A 6,422-nucleotide genomic window follows, 5' to 3' on the forward strand; every position below is an offset into this window, starting at 1 on the left:
CATTACAGAATTCATATTATCATCTCTTCAATACAGAATTTTCCAGTTCAAACATATCATCATCAACATACAGTCAAATCATTTTCGGTACAAACCATACAGAAATCAATCCTATCCAAAATCACACATCTCATTCTCTGCATACAGTTCAACCAATAACATCATAAACATACAGTTCAAAGCATTTACAGTCATATACAACCAGTACAACATACACGTACATGCATACTCCAAAATTCATATATTTCATACAATTCAACATCCAGTACACTTCCTTACTGTCATAAACATCAACCAAGTATTAAATCAAATTACTCAAGCTTCCCTTACCTGGTCTAGCAGTGCACTTCCAAATGCTTAAGGTTTTCTCTCGATCAATAACAGCTTTCTACCCAATGAATCACTCCACGATTTTCACTAAATCTAAGATACCAAAAATGACATAAGATTCCAACCTATAACCCATGCATTCAACCAAGATTTGGTTCGCATGAACTAAAACAGAAAAAGGTGCAGAGACGAGAACTTACCCGTTCAGTTCTCAGTTCTGTTCGGATCAAAATGATGCTCACAGTGTAGAGGAGGTTTCTACGGTGTCTGAAATAGGATTGGAGGAATTGATAGTGAGTTATCTTAGAGAGAAGATGAAAGAGTGCAGACAAAATGCAGAGAAGATGTAAGATCAGAATTCTAGAGGAAGAAGGTGATTGCATGGATTGAAGAGAAGTGTTTTTCAGAGACATTGTTTTCTCTTCCTCGTCAAACGGTTGAGCATTCACGCACTGCCACCTGGTTTCCACTACAGCTTTAGAAACTTCCAACGTGACAGATGGCATTTGGTACATTCAAAGAGTGAATTGTTTTCACTCATATGCAGAATGAACATCCATTCAACCACTGCCACACGTTTTCCACTATCTATTTTCCAAACCTTCAGCCATGACACTTGGCAGATGCATGCAGTGAAAGCGTAAGTGCATTTTGACGTGGCATGGTGCATTAAAAGGGTGATCAGAGAATTGATTAGTGTTTATTAATTTATCAGGTTCTCACACAATCTAATTCTCCTAAAAAGAGAAATACGAAAACTAAGGAAACAAAATAAAATAGAAGATTATTGTAAAACCCTCTTTAATTAGCAATGATAATTCTGTGTTAAATCAAATTAATTCACACTGCAATCAATGTTTAGATCTCTTAAAAACCCACCCCAATTCTGATTTCATCTCTGCTGTCTCTGCTGTGCACTGGACACGCACCACGTCACACACACTCAGTGCATTAAAAACGCACCAAGCGCTGCATGCACGCAGGCCATCTGTCACGTTAGAAGCTTCTAAAAGCTGTAGTGGGATCCAGGTGGCAGTGCGGGAGTGCACGACCGTTTGACGAGGAAGAGAAAATGATTTCTCTGAAAAACACTTCACTCCATTCTATGCATTCACCTTCTTCCCCACGAAACTCTAGCCATTTCTTTTCTCCAGCTTCTCTCTAAACCCTTTTCAACTTCTCTCTAAGAACCTTCATCTTCTTTCTACCATTACTCATCTCTTTCAACTCCAATCAACTTTCTGAAACCGTAGGGACGTTCACGGAGTCGTAAGCTTTCACTGGAACCAAATATCTGAGAATTCTGCATCCGGTAAGCTTTCAAACCCTAGAAACCCTTTTCTGAGTTGCATGCGAACCTGATGCAACTGCATGTTAGAATATACACTGAGTTCTCCTTCGTTCTTTTTGGTTAGAGTTAGTGAAACACTTGAGAATCACGTTGAGGGTAGGAAATTGTATTTTGGGCAAGCTAGCAAACGTTCACGTAGGGAGTTCACTGCTAGACCAGGTAAGGGAAGCTTATATGTTTAATTTATACTGTATGTGGTATAATCTAAGTGGTATGTATGAAAAATATGATGTTTGAGCCGTATGATTTATCACTGTTATTGTGCATGTATGAACTGCATGATGTTTGAGTTGTATGGTTGACCACTGTTATGAAATCTGGGTTCTGATTTTATTGATCTGCATGTTGGTTTGGAACGTATGAAAAATTGATGTTTAATTGTATGAAGTAAATCTGAATCTTGATGTTGAATATGAAGCTACTGGAATTCATGTTAAAAGTTCATAAATTTGAGAATCATCTGAAGTATATAGTAAAAAGCTTAAATGTTGAAATCTGGAAAATTTCTAAGGTTGAGAAATCTGAAATTTTATTCTTTCCCACTGATAAATGACGCTCGTCCCTGAACGGTCTTAAACCGTTCGGTCTTCATTAAAATAACTTAGATTGGGATTCTTTCATTTGGAAAGAATTCTGCTCGAGAACGAGCGTCCCCATTTTTGTGAATGAGCGTTCGGTTCAGCTCAGTATAGATAAATACTTGAAACTTTATAAATACGTGACGTTCGGCCTTAAGTCGAGCGTTCGTCCTTAATGTCGTTCGACCTTATGTCGAACGTTCGTTTTACAGAGCGTTCGTCATTATATTGAACGTTCGTCCCAATTGGCGCTCGGTCTTATACCGAAGCGTTCGTCCTGGATAGCGCTTGGTTTATACCAAGCGTTCGTTCTGATTTGTGCTCGGTCATTGACCCAGCGTTCGTCCAAGGAGGGTTCGGTTTTATAACTGAACGCTCGTCCTTATTGTTGAATTCTGAGCGAACGTATCTGGCGTTCGTCCACAGTATTTATGGAACGTTCGGTCATTGACAGTAAGTGTTGTTTTCTGATTTACAATTTGTGAGAACCTGATTTAATTAGCACACAAAACCACTCTCTGATCACTCTTATGATGCGTTTTGCCACGTCAAAATCCACTCACATTCCCACTGCATGTGTCTGCCATGTGTCACAGTGGAAGCACTCTGCGAATGTTAGTGGAAGACAAGTGGTGTGTGGAGAATGGGAGTTAGTTTCTGTGAAAGAAGGAAGTAAATTTTCAGGAAAACTCTTCCCATTCTCTGCATGCAATCACCTTCCTTCTCTCGAAAATTCTGACCTCAAATTCTCTCTGAAATTTCTCTGCACTCGTTCATCTTCTCCTCAAGATAACTTACCATCAAACCCTCTGATCTCATTTCAGACACAGGAGAAAGTTTCCCTGCACCGTGAGCACTATTCAGATCCGAACAGAATTGAGAACTGAACTGGTAAGTTCTCGTTTCTGCACAATTGTCCACTTAGTTCATGCGAACCAAAATTCTGGTTGCATGCAGGATTAGAAGTCTGATCTGTTATGAGTTTTGGTGTATTAGATTTAGTGGAAGTGGTTGAGTGAATTCCTGGATAGAAAGCCGTGAGTGAAAGAGTGAAATTCTGAGCAATTGGAAGTACACTGCAGTAATAGGTAAGGGAAGCTTAGTAATTTAATTTAATGCTGTTTTAATGTTAATGACAGTAATGAAGTGCACTGGATGTTGAATTGTATGAAATATATGAATTTTAAGTATGCATGTATGAGTATGTTGCACTGGTTGTGTATGAATGTTAATGTTTGAAACTGTATATTAATGCTGGTATGTCTGCACTGGAAAATGATTAATTCGGGTTGATCAGATGTTGAAAAATGTTGAATTTTATGCAGAAAATGTGCTGTATGATTTGGGATATTATTGAAGCTATGTAGAATTTGGAATGATATGTTTGGAACTGGAAATTTCTGTATTGATGATGGAGTAATATGAATTCTGTAATATATGAAATGTAGGATGGAAATGAAAACTTTAAAATTATGAATCACATGAAAATCTGTGAAGTTATCGAGTTGAAAAACCTGGAAATTTTACCTTCTCTGATCTATCATGTACGCTCGTCATCGAACGGTCTTATACCGTTCGGTTTCCCTGGAACATCACTTAGAATAAGGATTCTTTCATTTGGAAAGGACCCTGATCTGGAACGAGCGTTATTAGTTGTCAAGAGTTAGGCGTGAGCGTTCGGCTTAGCCTAGCGTGTCCAACTATTGAAAATAAAGTGAAGTATAGTTAGGACGCTCGGTTTTGGTTTACCAGCGTTCGTCCTAAGTGGCGCTTTGTATTATACTGAGCGTTCGTCCAAATGAACTCTCGATCTTAGATTGAGCGTTCGTCCTAGTTAGCGTTCGGTCTGATACCGAACGTTCGTTCAAATGCACGATCGTTCAAATGCACGTTCGTTCAAATGGTGTTCGGTCATTGACCTGACGTTCGTCCTAAAGAGGGTTCGGTTTCTACTGAACGCTCGTCCTTACCATTGCTTCGTGGGCGAATTTCGTAACGTTCGTTCAATTGATTAATTAACGTTCGGTCTTTGACTGGCATTGTTCGTTTCCGAAATTTCAAAGGCTCTGATTATTTACTTAAATTCATGGAAAACTGTACTGGTTCTTTTCATTTAATCTCAAGTCTTTATACTTAGAATTTTTCCTAAGTATTATTTGGATCTTTTAGACTCAATTTCAATTAAATTAGTTAATTGTATCAGTGTCCGTGCATGAATAAGGGTGCGTTTCTTTTGTTCAGAAACGTGAATGTATGAGTGCTGTAATATGTTCTTCCCCATCTATTGAGTGATGAACGTCCTTTAAAATTAAGAGAGTGGAACACAGAATGAAAATTTGATTAAGAGAAGTTGTGAATATGTACGAATGGTGATTTGAATGGATTTATTGGATTGGATTGTGAAAGAGCGTTCCAAGGAGGAACGTCTCCATGATGTGAATATGAGAAGTAGTGTAGTATGACCATGGATTAAGCTACTGATGGCTGTTCATCCTGATATTCCGTGATTGCTCATCCTCATGTAGAGGAGAGTAGTTCATGCGTGGGAATGGCAGGAGGCCCTAGTCCTTATAGTACTTGGGCTGATAAGGGTTAACCTCGGGTGGCAGCTGTTGAGGGTATCCCAGTTACTACATCACCCGGGTGCAAGAACGCCTGTAGATACATGGATCATACAGTCCGGACAGTCTTTAATTATGAGAATTTGGATGAGTTACTGTATGCATGGATATGTGTTTAATATTGTATGAATTGTATGACTGATTTTATATGTTAAATTATGTTGATTGTATTGAATTAAATTACCTAAGCTTACCCTTGCAATGTCCTTGTGTTGTCTACTGTTTTCTGTATGTCCGTTTTGTCAATGCAATGATCATCCGTTGTGGATGTGAGCAGATGGTGAGGCACCCCTTGAATCTATGCTGGAAGAAGAAAATTTGGAGGATGCCAACCTCGTAGAAGTTGAAGTTAAAGCTGAGCAGTAGAGGCTCATTCCGTAGAAGTTTTAGGATTTAGTTCTGTACTGTATTTTGACAGTTCTGTATATAGTTTTGCAGAATTGTAAATACTGAACTGTTTTATATTTTGATGAGTTTCTGAACACTGTAAAGTGCTGCAAGTTCAGTTTTAAATGTTGAACATCTGCTGTAATGTACTGTACAGTACTGTTTATTTTTATACATGCTGTTTTCTTTTGGAGCAGCTGTTATTTATTTTAAGACTGCACTGTATTTTCTGTAAATGTGATTAGTTCTGATTAATGGTAATTACTATTTATTGGGATGTTACACAATTACTCTGATTAATTATCCAAGTCAGTTTGTAAGGTATTTGTCCTCTTGATTCAACCTAAAGTCCTTGTACTCCAAATCTCCTAAGTATTATCCTGATCTTCTAAATTCAAGTTTATTTAAATAAGTTAAGTTTTCTAAACGTCCGTAATTGGAAAAGAGTTTGTTTCTTTTGTTCAGAAACATGTGGTCAAACGAACTGGAATACTTGTGGTTTATTTGATTAAAGGATGCATTTTGTTAATGTTAAGAGAATGAAACACAGAAGGAAAATGTGAATAAAGAGATCTGGTTATTATGAGCGAATGATATTTTGAATGGATAATTGGAAGTGGATTTTTAACGAGCGTTCCAAGGAGGAACGTCTCAGATGTGGTTGAAATATTGAATGGTAAAGTATGAACCTGGATAAGTTAAGCCTCGCAGTCCATCCTGATATTCCGTGATACGCCTCTTCAAGTAGAAGGGGGTATGCATGCGTGGGAATGGCAGGAGGCCCTAGTCCTATTGAGTACTTTGGACAGATAGGGTCAACCTCGAGTGGCAGCTGTTTGGTGTATCCCAGTTACTACACCACTCGGGTGCAAGGACGCTTGTAACTACATGGTTCATACAGTCCGGACGGTCTGTCTTATTATACGTCTTTCTATGATCATTATTTGATGAATACATGCTGTATGTGTGTTTGAAAAGCAAATGTATGTGTGATTGTATAAATTAAATATTATAAGCTTACCCTTGCATTTCCATTGTGTTGTCTACTGTCCATGTATCTTTCGTCTTGTCAAAATGCAATGATCATCCGTTGTGGATGTGAGCAGATGATGGTGCATCCCTTGAGCAAGTGCTGGAGGAAGAAAATTTGGATGA

The sequence above is a fragment of the Vigna umbellata genome, chromosome 4, assembly GCF_029865625.1.
Source record: "Vigna umbellata cultivar VRB3 chromosome 4, Vumbellata_1.0, whole genome shotgun sequence".
NCBI classification, from domain to species: domain Eukaryota; kingdom Viridiplantae; phylum Streptophyta; class Magnoliopsida; order Fabales; family Fabaceae; genus Vigna; species Vigna umbellata.